At 47.1% G+C, this 21,733-nt stretch overlaps 1 protein-coding gene across 3 annotated transcripts in view; it reads left to right on the forward strand.

The window, feature by feature from the left end:
• LOC144783957 (uncharacterized) overlaps positions 1-21,733 on the forward strand; it is a 223,005-nt gene that overhangs the window by 49,655 nt on the left and 151,617 nt on the right. For 2 of the 3 annotated variants that reach the window (XM_078662686.1, XM_078662687.1), the window contains exon 2: positions 8,743-8,857. The exons of the other annotated variant lie outside the window; for it this stretch is intronic. The gene's annotated coding sequence lies outside the window, so the exon portion shown is untranslated. The remainder of the gene's footprint in view (positions 1-8,742; positions 8,858-21,733) is intronic. 3 annotated transcript variants of the gene reach the window in all.

Here is a 21,733-nt window from a genome sequence, read left to right on the forward strand (position 1 = left end):
GGAGGCGAGGATTATGCAGGTTTAAAGCTTATACACCACCAACGCTGCTGCGCCATAGATGGGTTTGAAATAAAACTTCTTGAACGTGGATTCGGAAGACCAATCCGCTGCGTTCATAATATCCTCCAGTCGACCACCTACCTGGACGGCCTTAGAGGCCATAGCCCCTCTCGCGGAGTGGGCCCCAAATCTGGTCACATCCACCCCCGCTTCGGTCATGATCCAACGAACCCACCTGGCGATGGATGGAGAGGAAACCGCCTTAAAAGGCTTCTGCAGGGCGATAAGGAGTTGACGTTCGTCCGGAGGGCGATACTTCGTCATTTCCTCGTACGCCTTGAGACACCTTACCACACAAAGCTTGGGCTGATCCGGAAATACCGGATAAGATACTGACCTGATATGAGTCTTGGTCCTCCTCGCGATCGTGAAGGTTACTCCATCCGGAGTGAACATCCGAGCCGTGATATCCAATGCCTTCACATGTGTTGGACTGTGTTGGACTTGTAAAGCGCACAGCTGCCCGTAAGCGTCCCGGCGCTTGCTTAGGGAACCCTTTTTGGTATTCCCCTGTGAGAAACCCCGGCAGGGTGTCCACAAGGTGAAAGCCAGGCATCCCGCCGCGAGGGGCCGTAGTGGAGATTAAGCACGCGTTTACACGAAACCAGGCACAGCAGGATCGCCAACTTAGCTGACAATTCCTTTCTGGAGAGATACTGGTTATCCCGCCAAGAGCAGAGAAAACGCAGTATGATGTTGACGTCCCAGAGGCAGTCGTACCTAGGTTCCGGGGGTTTCGACAATCTGGCACCCTTCATCAGTTTGCAAACCCAATAATGCTCCCCAGCCGGTTTACCATCAATGTGGGCATGCCCTGCCGAAATGGCGGATCTGAAAGAGTTAATAGACCTGTAGGCCAATCCTGATTGCGCCAACTCGGGTAAAAAATTTAGGATGTGACTAACGTCTGCCCCCACGGGATCGGTGTGTCTTCCCAGACACCAACGACGCCACCGTCCCCAAGCCGAGCGATACCTCTTGACAGTTCCTGGAGCCCAGGCTCGTTGGATGAGGTCCTCAGCGAACGCCGAAAGGCGGCCGTCTTGCCAATGTCCCCTGAAATCCTCCATGCCATGAGGTACATGGTCTCTTGAAGAATCAACGGATGAGGCTCACCCAGGGGACCCGTGAGCAGAGAAGGGAACAAGGGCAGTCTAATCTGAAAGTCCCACGACAGCTCCAACAGTGGAGGGAACCACGCCGGAGCGCGCCAAAAGGGAGTCACCAGGATCAGGGACGCTTGTTGTCTGCGAACTTGTGCCGCTACCCGAGGATTCATCGGGAAAGGAGGCAACGCGTAAGGTTGCTCCTGCGACCAGTCCTGCAGGAACGCATCCACCGCCGACGCCTCCAGATCCGGCCTCCAACTCACAAACCTCGGGAGTTGACGATTGAGCCGGGATGCGAACAGATCCACAGAGCACGGACCCCACCTGGCCATCAAGGCCTGGAAGATTGACCGCTCCAGGCGCCAATCGCTGAAGTCGTGGAAATTCCTGGAATGCCAGTCCGCAATTGAATTCTGTCGTCCCGGAAGATACTCCGCCGACACCGAGATCTGCTTCTCCAGGCAATAATGCCAGAAGTCCTTCGCCAGTTCCGCTAAGGCCCGAGACCGAGGGCTGCCCAGGCGATTTATGTATTGCACCGCTGACACATTGTCCATGCGTAGCAAAATGCAACACGACACTCGGCTCTGCGTCAGAGATCTCAACAAAAGAACCCGCAAGGAGTTCCAGGCAGTTTATGTGAAGCTGAAGCTCTTCTTCCGACCAACAGCCCCCCATCGTTAAGTCGCCGCAGCGTGCTCCCCAGCCGGACCTGCTGGCATCCGACTCGATGATCGGGTCCGGGCTGGACCCGAAGATCACTCTCCCGTTCCACGCACTCATGTGCTCGATCCACCAACTCAATTCCGTCCTCGTCTCTTCCGTAAGAGAGATGATTTCGGAATAAGTGAGCCCCTTCCTGAGGTGCTGCGCCTTCAGACGTTGAAGGGCCCTGTAATGAAGGGTACCTGGGAAGATCGCTTGAATCAAGGACGAGAGGAGATCCACGATCCGAGCCAATTGTCGCAGGGAGATTCTGTCCTTCCAAAGAACCTGGGAGAGTTCCTTGCGAATCTTGGTCACCTTCTGTTGGGGAAGGCTGAGGGAGGCCGTCTCTGAATCGATTAGGAAACCCAAAAAAGTGATCTGTCTCGCAGGGCAGAGTTCGGATTTCTGGGCATTTATCACGAACCCCAGGTCCTGAAGCAGAGAAATAGTCCTGCTCAAGTTGCGCTGAAGACGGTCCGGCGACTAATCCAAAATCAGGATATCGTCGAGATATATGATCAGTCGTACGCCCCTCACGCGCATAGTCTCCACCATCGGCCGAGGGAGCTTCGTAAAGCACCACAGGACGATGAGAGGCCGAACGGCAGCGCCTGAAACTCGAAAATCTCTTTGTCCCAGAGCAATTGAAGGAACCGCCGGTGAGGCGGAAAGATGGGCACGTGAGGTAAGCGTCCTTTAAGTCTAGACGCACCATCCAATCTCCCCGGAGGAGGATATCGCGCAGAAGATGGATCCCCTCCATCTTGAAGTGGCGGTACACCAGCCACTCGTTATAGTTTTGCAAGTTTATGACCGGGCGAAACCCTTTGTCCTTCTTCTGAACCAGAAAGATGTTGCTCAAGAAACCCGAAGGATGAAGAAGGGACTTGCGGATCGCTCCCTTCCTGAGGAGCTCCGCCACCTCGTTGTCCTCCGTTGAAAAAACGCCTGGAGGCGCGCTTACTGCCCGACTTTAAAAGCACATTATTCCCTCACACTTAACACATACAAAAAGGCTATCCTCCTTGCCAAGACGTACTACTTTTCGGGCAAAATTCTCTCAGCTGAAAATCAGCCCAGGGAAATTTTCTCCAGTCTGAGTTGGCCTCGTCAGATAGAGCCTCCCTCAAACCTTCCCCCTCCCAATCTCCTTGTGATTCCCTTAATAATGTTTTCATTGAGAAAATCGCAGTCATCAAGGCCAACATACCACCGCCTTCCTCCTCCTTTGTTGCCCCTCAGCCTCCGCCCAACAGATCCCATTTGGATCATATACCTCCTTTGACCAGGGAAACCCTTTCCCCCCTGCTGGCCCGGGTCAAATCTGGTTCCCCCTCCGATGTCTGCCCTGCTTTTGTATTGAGAGAGATCTTCCTAGCTTGCCCTGTGCCCCCCCTTGGTTTTCCTCAATGACTCCCTCAAACAAGGCATTGTCCCTGACCACCACAAATCGGCAACAATAATTCCTATTTTGAAAAAACCTGGTGCAGATCCCTCTTCCCTTTCCAACTACCGTCCCATTTCCCTCTTCCCCTACCTGGGCAAAATCCTGGAGTGCCACATTACAACAGTCCTCCGCTCTTTTGTCGAGGACAATGGCTGTTTAGCCCCCTGCCAGGCTGGCTTTTGTCCGCTCCACTCCACCGAGAAAGTTGTGGTCTCAGTCATGGACAAACTCAGGGAGGGGATGGATGTCAACCGGGCCCAGGCTCTGGTCCTCCTTGATTTGTCCGCCGCCTTCGACACGGTTGACCATTCCATTCTTCTTACCCGTGTCGAGGCAGCGGGCGTCAGGGGGCCCGTCCTGGCTTGGCTCACTTCTTTTCTGAGAGACCGCACTCAGGCCGTCCACCTGGCAGACTTTTCTGCCTCCCCACGCAAGGTGCAGTGCGGTGTCCCTCAGGGTTCCTCCCTTTCCCCCCTTCTGTTTAATTTGTACATCTTTCCCCTCATTTTTGCTTTACAGCAGCTGGAGGTTACGGTTTTCAATTATGCTGATGACCTACAGCTCATTTTCAATCTCTCTCACTCCCCTCAGTCCATTCACACTTTTCAATCAGTTATGACTTTCATCAGGGACTGGATGAACCTTAACCATCTTAAGCTTAACCCAGACAAAACCGAGTTAGTTCTTACCGGCGGTACATTCAGTCCCTGGACCCCCACGTTTTGGCCCCCCTCCCTTGGTTCCCCCCCTTCACCCTCCCACTCATTCAAAACACTTGGGATCACGCTGAACCAACATCTCACTCTTCACTCCCAGATCAGCATGGTGGTCTCATCTAGTTTTTTTACCTTTCGCACCATTAGAAAGATTTCCAGATTCTTTTCTTTTCCTGCCTTAAAACTCATCTTGATGGCGATGGTTCTATCGCGCCTAGACTACGGCAACATCTTGTACAATGGCGTCCCTGCCTATGCCCTCGGACGTCTCCAATTGGTCCAGAACCAAGCTGCCCGCCTTATCCATGGTCTTTCCAAATCGCACCATGTTACTCCCCTATTAAAGGCCTTGCACTGGCTCCCCATCAGAGAGCGGGCCCTCTTTAAGCTGGGATGCACAACGTTTCAAGCCCGCGCCGGAACTGCTCCAGCTTTTATGAACTCTGAAATTAAATACTATAGTCCCGCTAGAGAACTGCGCTCTTCCACCAAGTCTCTCCTTTTTGTACCGCGGTTCAGGAAGAATAAATTGGGGGGCATGAAATTCTCTGTTCTTGGCCCCACTTTCTGGAACTCCCTCCCTCCCACTATCAGATCTACACCCTCGTATCCTGAGTTCCGCAAGGCGCTCAAAACGTTTCTTTTTCTGCAAGCTTTCTCGCCCTAGCCCCCGCACCTCTGCCTCCCAGGTTTTGCATCCCTCAGCACCAAGAAACCGCCTGGTATACGTGCGCTTAACAAATACTTTTAAATTCAAATTCAAACCAACGGACCAGGGCGTACCCTCTGACGGGGAGTACCGTAGAACTCTATCCGGAAACCCTGGACAGTTTGGAGAAGCCAAGGGTCTGAAGTGATCTTGCACCAGTTGTGAAAGTGGTCCCGTAACCTCCCCCCCCGCCCCCAGAACGGACAGGGGAAAAAAGGGTAACACTCACCGGATGGGCCTCCCGGTGCGTTGGCTCCACCTCGATAGCCTCTCCCGCACCCTTTCCCGGTGCCTCTACTGGGATAGAAAGACCCCTGGCGACCGTCGTTCCAGCCGTTGTTCCGACGCTGCTGGTTCTTGTTGTTAGGGCCTTGTTGATATTGGCGGCCGGAGGAGCGACCCCGCCCTCTTCCGGCCCCAGCAAAAACCCGTCCAGGGAAGATCTTCTTGATTGACGTCTGGGCTTTATCCAGAGCGGAAAAGGTAGTTACGAACTTGTTTAGCTCTTTGAGGAACGGTTCGCCGAACAATTTGCCTTGTGCAATAGGCCCCGCTTCTGAAGTGGCCAGATCCCCAAGCTTGGGGTCGATCTTAATGAGAAGCGACCTCCTACGCTCAGCCACCAATGCGCAGTTCGCATTGCCCAAGAAACATAGGGCACGCTGGGCCCAACCTGCCACGACCTCCGTGGATAACGCAGTCCCCGACTCTTTGGCCCTCTCGGCCAACTGAATTATCTGGGTCACGGGACCCACGGCATCCAGGAGTTTATCCTGGCAGTTGCGCCAGGAGCGATCTATGCCCTTTTTCGGGTCTTTCATGAACTTGGCAAAGAACGCGCAGAGTTTATCGTCAATGTCCGGAGTGACAGCCACCCTGCCCTCAAGCTTTGGGCGGGGGCATTCACCCCGCATGCGGGTCCTAACCTCCTTCTCCAGCGGCTGGCGGACCTTACCCGCCACATATGCCGCTACCTTAGGGTCGGATGTATGACATTACAACGCATGCTTTTACATCGCATGCTTTTACAACGCGGTTTTTACAACGCATACCATTACAGCGCATAGTGCTTTTAGGCGCTGGATAGTGAATTGTTTAATTTACTATTCCAACTCCAGTCCCCGTGGATAGTAGGGAAGGTGTTAGATAGTACATTAAACCTATTCCCTATTCTAGTGCGCCCCCAGCGCAATGCGTTGTAATGGTTTGCGTTGTAAAAGTTGCGTTGTAAAGGCACTGCGTGGTAAAAGTTGCGTTGTAAAGGTTGTTTACCTTAGGGTCAGGAATCCATTCCGACGACCTAGGGTGATAGATCCTTGTAGGATCAAACATGTCGGAGTCCTTTCCATCCCCATCTTGGGACCCCGATGAGTGAGACGCCGGGCGCCAAGGTCGACCCGTGTACTCATCGTCCTCTGAGGAAACTTCCTCCTCGGATACACCCTCTCCCTCCAAGGGGAAACCATCATCCTGGTCGGTCTCAGGAGTGACCTCGTCGCCATCTTCTCCGGAGTCAAATCCCTCCCGGCAGGATACATACTTAAGTGTCCGCGCACTCTTACGGAAGGAGTCCGTCAAACGATCGAACTCCCCCAGGTGCCCCGCATGACGCTTGGCAGTCTTCTTACCACCACCCTGCGCACCTTTGGGTCCGCGATCCGCCGGCACCGTGGGACCAAACACCCCGGGGATACTCTGGGCGAGAGCGTCCACTCTATCCCTCAGGGGAGCCAGTACCGAATCCAGGGCCTGCGACAGCGCGCGACCAACCGCAGGCGGCAAGGGTTGGGTGAGACAAACTTCTTCCGCCTCTTGAATTAAGGGGTTTGACTGGTCTGATGCCATCATTAATGAGGGTGAGAGCACTTAAACACCTTCAATATATATACCCAGGTAGCCCCCTCGCCAGTGCTCAGGCAGCCTAGCTGTCAAAAACCTGGTACAGTACCTAATCACCGCCACTAGGTGGCGCTGCGCACCAGCGCGAGAGAGGGAAGCACCGAATCTGGTGTCGGGCGAGGATTGGTGAGGCAGAGCAGAACTCTCCTCAGCGCGCCGCCACGCAAGGAGAAAACCAGCCGACAGGCAGTTCCTCCGTAGCGCCGGGTGCCCCACAGAGCCGGGAAAGCGCAGGAGCGCACTAACGCGGTCCGCGATGAAGCGGGAGGGCTGACGGCGCAAGCAGAGCCTGACGCGCGTCGGTCACCACACACGCCCTACCAGCGCAAGCAAAGCTTGACACGCAATTACAACAGCCGAAGCAATCATTAAAATAGCGGGCATGCACAGGCACAATATACCGCACAGAACATCAAAGCCAAAACACAGTACGTCAGTAAGAAAAAGAAGTGACTTAACTGACGAGCAGAGAAGAAAGAGGAAGCGGAAGGGACGTCATGAGCAGTTCTACGGCGGACGCCCTCGGCATTGGATGATGGTTGCTATGGACGCTGTGCCCCATGTGCTCATGGGAGTTGTAGTTCCTTAAAGTTTTTGTGATGTTTTACTTTGAAGGTGCTATTTGAATAAAGATAAGAAAGGACTGCATAATCCTCGCCTCCGTCCTGACATAGAATTGTAGCATAGTCTTACACAATGAAAACAACAAACACAATATATGCCTGTGTCCAGTAGGGTCTGATGGACGCATCAATATATTATTTTTTTAAACTGGCTACCCGGGCACAAAATTAGATGAAAGATCAGCTATTTGTATTTTTTTACCTACTTTAGTTTTTAAATTATATCTCGACAATTAATTTCTTTGGACGATGTTCACAAACTAATTCTTGCTGGATTTGGAATGTTGCCTCGTTTTCAGATATGTATACCGTTTCCATCACAAACTTGCAAGTAGATTGAAACTATAAAAAATATGAAAACTGGATTTTCACAGAAAAAGCAACGTTTTTTTTTATTCAACTCTTGTTGTTTCTAACAGCTGGGAAATTGTTATATTACCACTGTAAACCTTTTGTTAGTGGTGTGTTTTTTAACCGCATGCGCGCTAGCGGTTTTCCCGCTGCCCGCTGCGATTTCGTAAAACCCGCGTTACGTGACGAGCTCAGCTCGTCATCAGCGTAGCGCAGGTTACGCCCATGACGAGCTGAGCTCGTCATCAGCCCCGAAGGGGTTAAAGAAAAATAAGCTTTCTTGCACTTTTGGATCTTTTGGCCGTTTTCTCGGTTCCCTCCAGGGGGAAACCACACCGCAAACTCTGAGTGCCTTTACAATCCTCAACATGTGGGGGAAATAGGGATACAAATGTAGCCTGGATACATTTTGTGGAGAATGTTACCAATAGTTAAACTTCAAACAGGGCTAATTTCTGGGAATTGAAAACACCCAGGAGTTTAGTAGTTAAATGCAAAGAAGGGAAGTCAACATTGTCCAAGGATTTATCCTAAATCCTCTCCTAACCTGAAGAGATTTATCCCCAAACTTCAGTGTATGCAGCAGCTTTATTCCTAACTGCTATGTGGCAGAATTCGGACCAAACGGATAGATTCTTCCTGTAACAAAATGAAGTGTACCCACACCTCTGTGTGGGAATTAACACAACAGGGTCCTGCTATCATTTACTCAGTTTTTGTTCAGTTTGTTTTCTTTTGACGTTAGCTTTTTGCATGAGCAGGTTTGCTTTAGCAGAGCTTGCACTTCCTTCATGGCTTAATTGTTTTTTTAATACAAGTGTGTTTATTATTTTTATTCTTCATTCCCGATAACTCAATTTAAAATATTTGTCTAATTTCTATATCATGTGGCTCTTTTATTCTGTTCATCACTGTACATTGGTGAAGTTGGGAGATGGCAGCTTATTTTCATTTGCATAATGTACTTTATTTCTATAAATAACACTACGTTCACTCGTGACTTATCTGCTTCCGCTGTTTTTAGTTCCTTCCTTATTTTGTTTGTTGACTTCACATCTCCTGTTCAGTTTCCTTTTGTCTCGCACTTCATCTCTCTCTCCGGTATTTTCTTTGTTTTCAGTTTTCCCGAGGCGATCGCTACCAGATACCTTTTCCTGCTCGTGCCAGCTCCGAGGTGTTGTCGTGTTAATTTTTACATTTAGGTTTGAAGTGCCTTGAGACGGGAATCACACAGTGTAAGTCTGCTGAATAAACCAGCAAGTTTAGGGGTGGGATTACTGGTTTAATGATCTTAAAAAAAATGTCACCACGTTTACACAACATAAGCTTTCTGATTTTAGAGCTACTTTCCTTATTTATTTATCTATTTATTTATGTATTTATGATTATCTCATGTGCAAACCAGATCAGGACACCAGAGTGCTTTTACATAAAAGATGGTACAGTAATGAAAACGTGCAATTTTACACATAAAAAGAAACCCATTGAAAATAAAACTATGCAAAATGTCGCTGAAGAATGGTAATATGTTATACAGATGGTTCAAGAGCATGCTATCCAAGGCCTCCATAGTGTGAATGGGCTGATAGTGTAGTAGTGTGTATTGAACATTGTAAATTAAAATGCAGTAAGAGATCAGTAAAGTTTAGAAGTATATTAAATGAAACTAGTACAGAATGTGCCTATTTAATAGATATATCAGGAGTGCTGGGTTCAAATTTGAGAGACGTTAAAGAAGGCTAAACAGAGGAGAGATATTGTTGTCTGGTGGTGAGCACAGAAAGTAACCTAAAATAATAGACCTTGTAGGGTTGCAAGTAATATTTTCGCCTACATTCTAAAGCAGGAAAGATTAGCATATGTGTATTGGGATTCCACGAGGGAGCAAACATGCATAGTTGCCGATGGAGTATCAAGTCCTAGTTCTTAGTGGAGAGAAGGCTGGAAATAGAGGGAATGAGGTTAGAAACTTGGAGCTAGGTACCTGAAACGAGGGACGTGGTTTTCTAGAATATGCAAATTGTAGATGTGGGCTAACCTCCAACTAGAGAAAATGTTTTATGTTGTGCAGTCACAGGTGATTTTAGTTTTTTTGTTTTTGAGAAGTAGATCAAAAATAGAATATATTTCTGTTTTACGTCTTTATTATACCCAGTGTGTGAAAGGAAGAGGATAGCAGTTTCAGATTGTTGGCCCGTAGCATTAAATTACTTCTGAATTATTTTGTGTACAAGGCATGTTGTTTTGTAAATGCTTCTAGCACCTATGGGCTTCCATTGAGATGTGTACAGGTGTGATGTGATTGCAGCCAGCTATAATGTGCACTTTAGATTGTTGAGCAATAGGGGAACGGGGTGATGGTTTGTAAGTGCTGTGGCAAGTAATGGAGACTAGACAAAACAAAGGACTGTTCTACAAGTTTGAGAACTCGAAGGTATTTATGCTTTTTCCCCCTTACAGTATTCACAACTATAGTTGACAAATGTTGGCCATAATAGTATGGGTATGCAAGTTTAATTGTCTAGATTCAAGTCTAGAAATACTGTCTGGTTAATGTTAAGTTTACTATCCAAGATAGAAAAGAATTCATGTCAGAATTTGACATGCAGGTTTGCATGGAGTGGCGATATTAGCAAGAATTCCTTTTTGTGGGCTTGATTTTAGGTAATGGTAGGTTAGGCAGACTCCTGGTGCTTCTGAAAGGCTTAGGCAAGATTTTTGATGTCCTCTGGAGAAGTGGCCTTTAGAAGACACAGCGAATTGTTTGCGTATTTATGGAATTATATGTCTCATTGTCAAAGAAGCTTTCTGTGTTGTTCCCTGAAGAGGTCATAGCATAATTGGAAACTTGTGGGCACACCATGTTTTAGAAGTAGTGCGTCTGAGAGGGTTTTTTCAGTGTTTATCTGCTTGCCTCCGGTAGAATTAGAACCAATTAAGTTTTGTCCCCTCTGTCCACTTATTTTTAAGAATCTGGTGCAGGATTTCTTGATTGCAGTTTGAAAAGCTGCACTTTGATAAAGAAACATGAAGATACTGTTTTTGTTCTTTGTCAAGGATATAGAATGCATGATCTACTATCTGAGTTATCACAATTCTACAACCTGGTCAAAAAGTGATTGTAGGCCCATAAAATATTTATTATCTTGAATGTGCCGGTTGAATTATAAAGCCACACAATTCCCAAGAACCTTCAATATGAATGGCCGGCAGGTTGATGATGTTGAAGGTACTCTGGGCCACAGAGGGTTTTTTCCAGTAAAGAATTGTACTGTGAGGTTTTTTGGGAGTTGGCATTGTACTAGAGAAGAGTTGACCAAGTTTGTCCAGAAGGACGTCAATTGAAATCCATGACCTTTGCTAAAGACGCAGGCTTAGATTCTAATACTTTGGTTGAAAGTTTTATTTAGAAAATTATTTTGATTTGTTTGTCTTTGAAATCTCCTTGATTGAATACATTTTATGAAGGGTTAGTTCTCTTGGATATTCTTGAAGTTCATGTTTGTGGAGGGAACCATACAGAGGCCAGTGTTTTAGTTTTTTGGAATTGAAAATGTTGCAAACTCTTTCTTTCACAGCACTGTTTGCAGATATGAGGCTGGTTGTAGGGAACAATTGTATATTTGACAACCTTGAACAGTGTTTTTGTGACCTTTGAGTGAGTTTACTCTGATGAAAGTTGACTAGCATTGACAATGTGGTTTTTGTAATCCTTTTCTTTCTGTGTGTAGCGTCTGGAGCTCAACATTGAAGGTTTCGGCATCGAATGCGCTTGATTTGTCAGCGCTCTAATTGTATGTTTGTTTTAATTTCTCAATGAGATTCACCGATAACTATTATACAAATGTGATCATTTTATCCTTTGAGGTTCGTATTTGTTAAGTAGTTCAGATTTTACCGTTTTTTAGCTAGTAATGAAAGAATGTGTTTTATAGTTTGGGTATGAGTCCTTTTGTGGCAGAGGTTGTACAGAGAGGAAGGTGCTGGTGTATAGTATGACATGTTATGGCTGGAAGATAAATGTTGTAAGTAAGGCCTTCCTCAATGCAGCATCCGCTTGATCTCTAAGCATCATCGCCGAGTAAGTAAAGCACATCTATCTTTGAGGTTGATCAAACATTCCTAGTGTTTTTCTTCTCGAAATGATTACAGGGCATGTATTATTGTCTTCTAAATTGCCCTTGCTTTGTTGTTTCATTATACCTTGTTCATTGCATGGGGCGTTGCTACCTCTTTTACATTAGAAAACATTTAAATTAACTAAAAAGCAAAGTGCTTTTATTGATTGAGGAGTTGTCTAACAAAGCAGGAAGAAGCATGGTTAACTATCTCTCGACATGCTCTATACCAGAAACAGTGGATGGTCTTACTTTCATTGTCTCAACATTGGAGAGACTCCTCAAATTGCCAGAGGTTGCGTAAGTGACATTGCACAGTCTGTGCTAAACAGTGACATCACAGGACGAGAACTTTGTACCAGCCTTGGCCTCTCTATTCCTTCTGCTTTGCTATTGATCATTGAAGGGAAGTGCAGAACGTGGAAAGTTGAAAAGTAAACCGGTCTGTTGAAGCTCTCTTTATGTTCCTGCTAATGCTGTCATTTCACTTCTAAGACCAAGAGGACTAAAAGGCAAGCTAGTGGTGGCAGCTGATACCCCTAATAGATGTTCATGCTTGACACTGTTTGATAGGTGTCATGGCTGATTTATAATCATTGAACAAGACCTGAGATTTGAAATCGAGAAATGGGCACATATTTTTGTAAAATTAAGTCCTATTGAGTTCATGGTGTTGGTTTGGTATGCTTACACATCAATATGGCCATTTTTCGACATCAAACCTTAGTCTTCCATTTATAGGTTGTAGCACATGAATTATACAACATACACCTTTGTGGTCAGCGGCCCTTTTCCACCTTCTTCTGCACTTTTCCATCTTCCTTCAATGAAATGCCATATTCACTTCACAAGTAACACATTTCACTGTTTTGCTGCTGTAACTGTCCTTTTCCTTGTGCCTGTGCATTGCCATCTGAAAGCCGCAGGAGCCACACTAGTAAATTTCATCATTGTAGTCTTTGCTTCACTGCCGCATTGTCACTTTTTTCTTTTCATTTGTTTTTTTTGTTTTAATAGCAGAGGAGCCGTCTTAAATCATGCTCAATTGTAGTAGTGAACTGCTATGCGGTCAACCTCCATAATGGGAAATTTTACAAACCAACTTTCTCTCTCTATTGTAATATTTGTATTGCATTGTAACAAAGAAACAGTAAAACACAGCTGGTACAAATCCACTTCAGCTGAAGAGGATCATGAAAATAAGGATGATGTGGAGTACACCTCACCCAAAACTTTAAACCAGTTGTTAACACGTTTAAGAGGTAAAACACCACAATACCCTTCCCCCAGCGTATTGCTTGTGTGGGTTGCTATAAGTGTAGCTTTGGTCCAAAGATTTCTATGCAGCACACACCACCCTCACACATCGGGGCCAATTTGGAATAGCTCAAGCACTGTACATTATACCCTATGCAAGTACCCCAAATTATAACATGACTGGCCGTTCAAGATTGCAACAATAGACCATGCCAAGTCTCCACGCGTGCATGGGTATGTCTATAGAAGCACGTTCAGTGGAAGTCTCTTATCTGATCAGAAGGTCAGAGATAAGAGGTGCATTCTGATCTGCGAAAGAGTCTGTTCGCTCAGTATATAATGTTTTGTAGTAGGAGGCACTCCATTGGAATATTGAGACTTAGGACTGCGCTGTGCTCCTACAGTCTGCTTTAGCGTTCCTGTGTTTTCAACGTGGCTGCTGTTAGTGGCTCACATGCCAATTCTCTAGTCTCTGTAAACAAATGTTCCATAACTTGAGCTACCGAATTTTAGCAGACCATCCTGGGAAGCACTGTGCAGTGAAATTAGTATGTCAGTACATCAGCAGCGATGGCTGTTCTGGGGCATGATTTCGGTTCCAATACAAGCATACACTGCTGGAACTTTTTGTTCCATTTAATGATGAATCTTGTAAAAGTGATAGCTCCTTCCAATGCCATATTTTGCTAGAAAGATTTTCTTCATACGTTTTAGCCATTAAACCAGCAGTCTGTGCTTCTCTCTGGTATTTGTGTTTAGCTTTGAAGGCTGTGTGTCTAAAAAAGGATCAAGACTACTCCCCTATGCGTGGTACAGGGAGCATTTTTATAGAAAACGAGTGCATTTTATGACTTTTTTCAATAGTTGTGCTAAAGAGAGGTGTTTGGTTGGTATCTGAAGAAATGGGCTAAAGGGAAGGCAGCTGTTGGACTCAACCTTGTTTGCCAAAGGAATGATCCTCAGCTGGACATGCCTTGTAAAAATTTTCATAGGGAGTCATGATGGCATATCTGTCTTGTAACAGTGGCCAGTCCACTGCCTAATTACAAAGATGGAGAAGTTCTAATTGACCTGGTTGTTCGGGAACTGCTATCGGGTGCTGATGGAAGTGTTCCACAAGCAACACTGTGCAGGATGGCTGCAGTGCCCCCTTAGTGGGTCTTGCTATCACATATACTGCCGCCGCCTCCTGCTGCTGTAGCTTGTCTGTACCGCAGTCTGGGACAGGCCTGCTCCTTACCTTCGTGATGGGGATCCCCAGATAGCAATATTGTGCATCAGCAGTGCCATTGTCTTGTTGGTATTTCTTCTCCATTTCTGTATCTTTCACTCGACTTTGGTAAACAACCAAGAGGACACAAAGTGTCAGCCTGATTACAAATGCAGCTTGTTTAGATTGAAACTGCCTACAGTGTAGGTTCTTAACATTACCAACCAGTGCACATTCCATATCGTTCTCCCGAGTATTCCCTCCTTATGATATATACCATCACCCGATCCTCACACTGCTAACCACTGCTCACTATGGTCTGTCAACCTGTGTTCCTCAGTGTGTCCTACAGGGGTAACTTCGCACTGTTTACCAGTGCTAGGTTCACACACTACTCACACATGTGAGGTCCTCACCCTGCCCACTACTTCCTGATAGTTCCACTGCCCACCAGTGCTTGATTCAGTATTGCCTACAAGTGCCATCTACGTTCACTGCCCACCAGTGTTTTCTCATCTCAACGAGTGCAATGTATTTACCAGGACAGCTCCCTTGCACTGCCCACCTTTGCTGGCTACTCTGACGCTGCCAAAACCTATGTATCGGAAACGTTTTGAAGGCATTAAGGGGGATTTACACACTTTGACTAACTCATCTGCTTGTTTCCGATCCAGGGAAGAGATGGCTTGGCAGTTCGGGCTGGACTGTTCCCATGAGGCACAGGGTCAGACTGATTTGCATATGGCCATGTCTGAACTGGGGTGGTGGAGTGAGCTAAAGAATGATGATGGATTAAACCCAGATCAGTTGACTGGGGGTGAGTGTTTGATTTGCTCAAACACTCCATCCATCATACCCTTTGGTATCGCTTTGTTAATTTATGAAGGCTATCTATGAAATCTTTCCAATTGAATGGCAGTAGCGTCCCCTTCCCTCTGTCACGGTTATGCAAAGGATACAAACTTTGTCCCGACTAGACCCCATGCAAAATAGGACCGCATGCCAGAGAAAAATTATCATAGACAGGCCTTTGAGAACAAATCATTGCAAATACTGAATAAAATGTAGCTTATGGCTGTCTCTGCATGTTCATACTTTTCATTCCTGTCTGTGCTGCCAATTGTCTGTACTAGCAAATCTGATGGTGTATGGATTTAGGCCTATTAGGGAGACTTGGCCAAGTCTGTAAGAGAAAGCTATAGAGGCCAGAGAAGGGCAATTATAGACCGAATGGTAGGAAGCGCAACAGGAACTTCTGTCTGACGTGAAACTCATGGAGGAAACGACTCCATTGCAAAACAGGCCTGGAAGAGACTGGAAGCTGAAGGAAAGAGAAAAGCTAGTCGAAAGCAATTGAGATTTGCAGGAGGGGGCTTAGCTGGGAAGTGCCGACAAAAGCTAGTCCACTGGAACTGGATAGGCTACAGCACAGCAACCGTCATGTTGCCTCTGGTATCAATAGGTTATTGTTGGCAGTTGAGGGATAAACATTGGAAATCGTCTAATTCTACAGGAGATCTGTGCATCCTCCCTTGGTTTCTTCCTTAGAAGAGGTAGAACTCAGAAATTCCAATGCAAGGATTCACCTGGAAAACCAAATAAAGTCCAGAGAGCTTCCACTTCACCCAAAATTAAGTAACTTTCATGTGATCTGCAGCATGCTCCTAATCTTTTGTCTGCATAGACGTGCTGCCTGGGAGCTGGTTAAGCACAACAGACAAATTATTTAATTGTGGATTTCAAAACCTATTTATTTATCAGTTCATTGACGTATACTTGTAAAACTAAATATTAAAACCCATCTCCACCCTATTGAACTTATTATGGAGGAAAGGTTTTGGGGCAGTGTTGACTTCCAGAGCTTTAAAGCTTGGGTGCTGGACAAAGGTGCCAGCAGTGTTGGGTGCTAGTATGCTCCTATAAGCAGCAATCATTGTTTATTTGCTGTGGTGTGATCTGAAAAATGTCACTTCACTTAGATTTGCCTTGGTTTGCCGCTAAGGGGCTTGTGCATGTAACCAGGGTATGGGCGTGGGGTGTACGTTGGGTGCTGTTTGTACACAGAAGTATTCAACTGGTTGTATAAACAGCCTGAAGTCTGTTTGAATGTTCATTTATTATACCTTATTTCTTGCAAAAATGTCATATAGTGTTGGTGACCTTTAAGCATGGGCTATGAAGGGAACAGGTCAGTGAGTCGCAAGGCCACGAGAGGGGGAGGGGAAGAGAATAGAGGGGAAGAGAGATGGGGAGAGAATAGAGGGGAAGAGAGATGGGGAGAGAGAGGGGCAGGGGGTAGAGAGAGAGAGAGAGAGAGAGATAAGAGAGACTCTGACTCTGTATGTGTGTTTGTCTCTCTGTTTCGGTGTCCTGATGGTTTTTACATCTCTGACTGTAATTAGCATTTTAGGTGCTTGTTTGTTGCGGGTTCTTGGCTTTTTATATATCAGTCCGTCTTGTGCTTTCTTTATTACATTACTGTGGTATATTTTTAAAGCATACCAGTTTTTTTTCTTTCTCCATTTGCTTGTTAGACCAGGTGATTGCCTTGTGAAGGACGTTTCATGCAACTAGAGTGCAACTAGATTTTTCTTTTTTATTCTGAAACGGTTTAATTGGCTCTACAGGAGAAGTTTTTTTTTGGGGGGGGGGGTTGTAAATTATTGTGGGAATACGATCAGTTTGCATGCTTGTTAAGAAAATATTCTTGTTTTTGGGAAGCCCGTGACTGGCAGGGGGACTACCAGTCCTAGGAACCTTCATACTGCACTAGGGGTGGGAAGAAGAAGCCTGTGATGCCAACAGCGCTATATAGTGCATATAGCAACCCCACTGCGCATGCCACCTGTAACTGTGGCAGGGGTATACCAGTCCCAGGAACCTTCATGCTGCACGAGGTACCAAATATGTGAATTTGGCAGTTCTACGGTATAAAAAAGTATTTAAAAAAAATATATTTTAATAGCCTAACTTTAGCTTCATGTATGACAAGTCTCTAGCGCACAAATGACTGCCTCCTGGTTCACAAATAGCATTGTCATCAGGACGGGGGCAGGAATGTTTCTCAATTCATGTTTAAAAACTCTCACTTTTAATAAATTAGAAAAGTGTGATGTGGTAGCACACTGACTCTTACAGACAGCACATTTTCTGTTGAAAATGCCACAAACATTCCTACTGAAATGCGATTTTGCTGATCAAACTACACAGCATACAAACAATGTGTGGAAATCGTATTTCAGCAAATAATTACCATTTACATATCACCAAGTAAAACGTTTTGATTTGCTTTGATCTCATTAAAATCTTTATTTCCTTCACACTTCACAATTTAAAAAAGTGTTTTTCTAAGTGGTGTTGTATTTTTAAATATTTGTAGCTCATTTACAAGCTATTTAAATGTTATGTGTTGTTAAAAAATACCCTTCAGCCTTTCATTTCATTCTCGATATGCCCCAGCAGATGGTCAGACAGTTCACTTTACAAAATCCTGTAACTTTGCAGTCAGCGAAAGAATAGTAAACCTCAATCTGCAGGATAAAATAAAAAGCAATTTGTAAGGAGATGTAAGCTGACATTAGACCCCCTTTGAACGCATGGCAATTGTGACAAGATTTAGGTTTAAGTATTTTATTAAGGAAGTACAGTGGTACAGCAATGTAAAACAAGAAAAAGAAAATCAGGCGATAATAGACAGTTCCTAGCGTGAAAAATTGATGCTGTCTCCAGAGCTCCCCGTCACCTGCAGAGTTCTACAGTCCTTGCTAGGCAAGAGCCGCCATGGGTGGCGTCCTCGGGCATTGCATTCGAGTGTCGACCAGAAAGCAAATAACAATCCCTCTGTACCTCACATTTAGTATAACAAACTACCCCAACAGTCCCTCATGCCCACCCCTTCCCTCACCCCCAACTCCCCGTCCGGTGTTCTGCAAAGAAGATCTCAGAAACTCACAAGCCCCTCCTGTTATTTACCCAACATGCGTACCCGGCCCTCTCACTCCCTACTGGCCGTTCAAGTGATCGGTGGTGTAAGCCTAAGGAGTCTCAGGTATCTAGGGCACGTAAGCTCCCTGAATTCAGCAGCTAGTAAAGTATGGAATGGTTGCCACAACTCAGTGAATTGGTCGACCTCCCCAGCCAGTGTAAGCGAAATTTTCTCCATGCCCAGTACGTGCCACAGCCTGTGCAGCCAACCTGTGATCGAGGGAACAGTGGAAGTGCGCCAGTGTATTAGAATGTTCTGCACAGCTGAGCCCAAAGCAATGGCTATGTGTCTCCCTCTCCGGGATTTCAATGGGAACATTAAGGCATTAGGCAGGCCCAGTAGAGTATAGGCCGGGAAACGAGGTAACTCTATCCCAAAACATTTATCAATTTCATCGATCACCTCCTTCCAGTAGTCCTGTATCAGTGGGCAGTCCCATAAGATATGCGTCAGTGTCCCAGTGTGCCCACAAGCGCCCCAACATGTAGTGTCTATGAGCCTGTTCATTTCGTGCAAGCGTTCGGGAGTGCGATACCAGTACGTTGACACCTTGGTGAAGGTTTCTGTGAGCCCCACATGATATGCAGAATGTCGCGCTCGGTATGAGATTTGTTCCCATTCCTTGTGGCTGAGCGTTCTCCCCAATTCCCTGTTCCATCTCTCCCTACCAGGATTATATATGTGTGTGGGTGGAGGCTGTAGCATTGTATACAGATCCGATATGAGTTTTGCATCCGATGTACGCGTCGCCATCCATCGCTCGTAAGGGAACAAGTCCCTGTCCGCCGCGTCCCGCACCTGCGGTTGTAGTGCCCAGTGTCTGACTTGCCAATATCGCATCCTATCCGCCTCGGCCAGCTGGTAACTCTCTTTAAGGTCCTCAAAGGGGAGGATCCCCTCCCTCCCGTACACATGAAAAAGCGCTCTGCAGCCTTTCTCACGCCAGTGCGCAAAGGCACCCGGTTCCGTCCCTGGCGTGAAGTCTGGATTGTTCACAATAGGAGTGAACGGAGAAGGGAACGAGGTAAGCTCGAATAGTTCACTAGTGGCATCCCACACCCTCAGCGGCACCCTAGTAACATAGGAGGCGTAGAGATTTGGGGGCCTGTGTTGTCTGCGCAGGAATGGTATTTCCTGCAATGGCCGGCCCGCCACTGCCTGATCCTGGAAGAGCCAGTGCTTATCCGACTCCCATCTGCTCCATTCCACCAAGTACCTCAACTGTGACGCCTGGAAGTATTTGTGAAGGTCAGGGACTCCCAATCCACCCGCTTCCGGTGCTAGAGTCGTCAATGCTCTCTTCATTCGGGGTTTACGGCCTTGCCAAACGAAGTGGGATAGAGCAGTCTGCATCATCCGTATCCAGCCTTTAGGGGGCTGCAGCGGAAGTGCCCGGAAGAGATATAGGATCTGTGGTAGCACTGTCATCTTCAGCGCCGCTATCCTGCCTAGCCACGATATCGTCCCCTTATTCCACCTCCCCAGTTCCTCCTTCACCTTCTTGCCTAACACCTCGTAATTAACCGCCACCATCGCTGACAATGTGGGAGCCAGTAGGATACCTAAATAAGGCACGTGTTCCCGTGACCATCTTAGTGGGTAACGCCCCTGCAAATCTCGTCTCGTCCCAGGTGTCAGGGAGATATCTAACGCCGTGGATTTTCCCAGATTCATCTTAAACCCGGCCGTCCTCGCGAAAGCCCCGAGCTCTCCCATACACGCGGGTAAAGCCCTCTGCGGATCCTCTAGTGCAAAAATGACATCGTCTGCATATAAGCTAACCGTGTGGGTATAGCCCCCCATTCGCACTCCCGTAGCATCTGGATTTTGTCTCACTCTCTGGGCAAAGGGCTCCATATAGAGAGCGAAGAGTAGAGGAGATAGCGGGCATCCCTGCCTCGTGCCGCGCTCAATATAAAAGCGTTTCGATCCACAGCCATTGACACGCACCGTCGCCGACGGGAACTTATAACAATTAAAGACCATGCACCTAAATTTCTCCCCTATGCCCATTCGAGCCATCACCCGCTCAAGATACGGCCAGTGCACCCGGTCAAACGCTTTCTCGGCGTCGACCGAGAGGAGCATCCTTTCTCCAGGGATCCGCGAAGCTTTCTCCAGTACGTGCACCAAACGCTTGGTATTATCCACCGTTTGCCTGCCGGGTACAAAGCCGGACTGGTCCGGTTCAATCAGCCCAGGGAGATACTGTGCCAGCCTCGCAGCCAGGATCCCCGTGTAGATTTTAAGGTCAACGTTTAGGAGGGAAATCGGCCTATACGAGCCACACTGAGCTCTGTCCTTCCCTGGTTTTGGTATAACTGATACCGTGGCATGCAGAAGATCCTGTGGGATAGCACCGGGGCAGTCGAAAGAGTTAAACAGCTTGGTCAATATTGGAGCCAAGGTAGTGCAAAATGTCCTATAGAAGAGGGTGGTGTATCCATCTGGTCCCGGAGCCTTCCCGAGTTTCAGCCTAGCGATCGCCGTAATAACCTCTTCTATCCTAATCTCTCGGTCTAGGTAGTCAGTCTGTATTGGAGCTAGGGACGGGAGAGTCACTGAGTCCAGATATTCATCAGGGTCCCCAGTGGTCGCGCCGTCCTCCGCATAGAGCTCAGAGTAGAACTGTCGAAAAGCTTCAGCTATTTCGACGTCTTCTGTGACTGTGCGCTCACCTGGCACCGCAAGTTCTTTGACTCGACGGCATTGGTGTGCGATTCTGAGCTTAGCCGCCAATAACCTGCCACAGCGATCCCCTCCCGTGTAATATGCGTGCTTCAGACGAAGAGCCGCATATTCAGCTCTGTCTAGGTCCAGAGACGACAGGAGTTTCCTCGCCGCCTTTAGTTGCTTCCAAATTCTAGGAGCCCCCGTTCGTCGATGCACCTGCTCTAATTCCCTGACCTTGTGCGTGAGTTCCTCCCGTTTAACTTTCCTCTCCTTATTTTCGGCTGCCGATATTGTTATAAATTCTCCCCGTAGAACCGCCTTAAGCGCTCCCCATTGAGTCGCCAATGTGGTGTCGGGGTTAGAGTTACGCAGTTGAAAGTCAGTCACTGCCTCAGTGATACGCTGCACCACTACTTTTTTGTGTAGAAGGGTGTCTCGCAGACGCCAGACTCCGCGCTGAACCGGGGTCGACGGGGGCAGGAAGGTCCCCGAGACCGGTGCGTGATCTGATAGGGAGATGACCCCTACCTCAGAGGCAGTGGCCATGTCACGAACCGGGCCAGAGACCAGCAGATAATCCAGCCGTGCATATGTTTTGTGTGCGTGCGAGAAATAAGAATAATCCCTATCTGTGGGGTGAAATCCTCTCCAAAGATCGTGCATATCGAGGTCAGCTAAATGTGTTTTCATAGTGGACGACAATTCCCCGGTCTGTGGGAAGCGCTGCGCTGATCTATCTAGTGAGGAATCAAACACCAGGTTCAGGTCCCCCCCCAGAATGAGATGCCTGTCGGGAGATGCTGTGACATCCATCAGTGTAGTGTGGAGGAAATGTTCCTGACGCTCATTCGGGCAGTAAACCGACCCC

The sequence above is a fragment of the Lissotriton helveticus genome, chromosome 10 (genome assembly GCF_964261635.1).
Source record: "Lissotriton helveticus chromosome 10, aLisHel1.1, whole genome shotgun sequence".
In the NCBI taxonomy this organism is placed as follows: domain Eukaryota; kingdom Metazoa; phylum Chordata; class Amphibia; order Caudata; family Salamandridae; genus Lissotriton; species Lissotriton helveticus.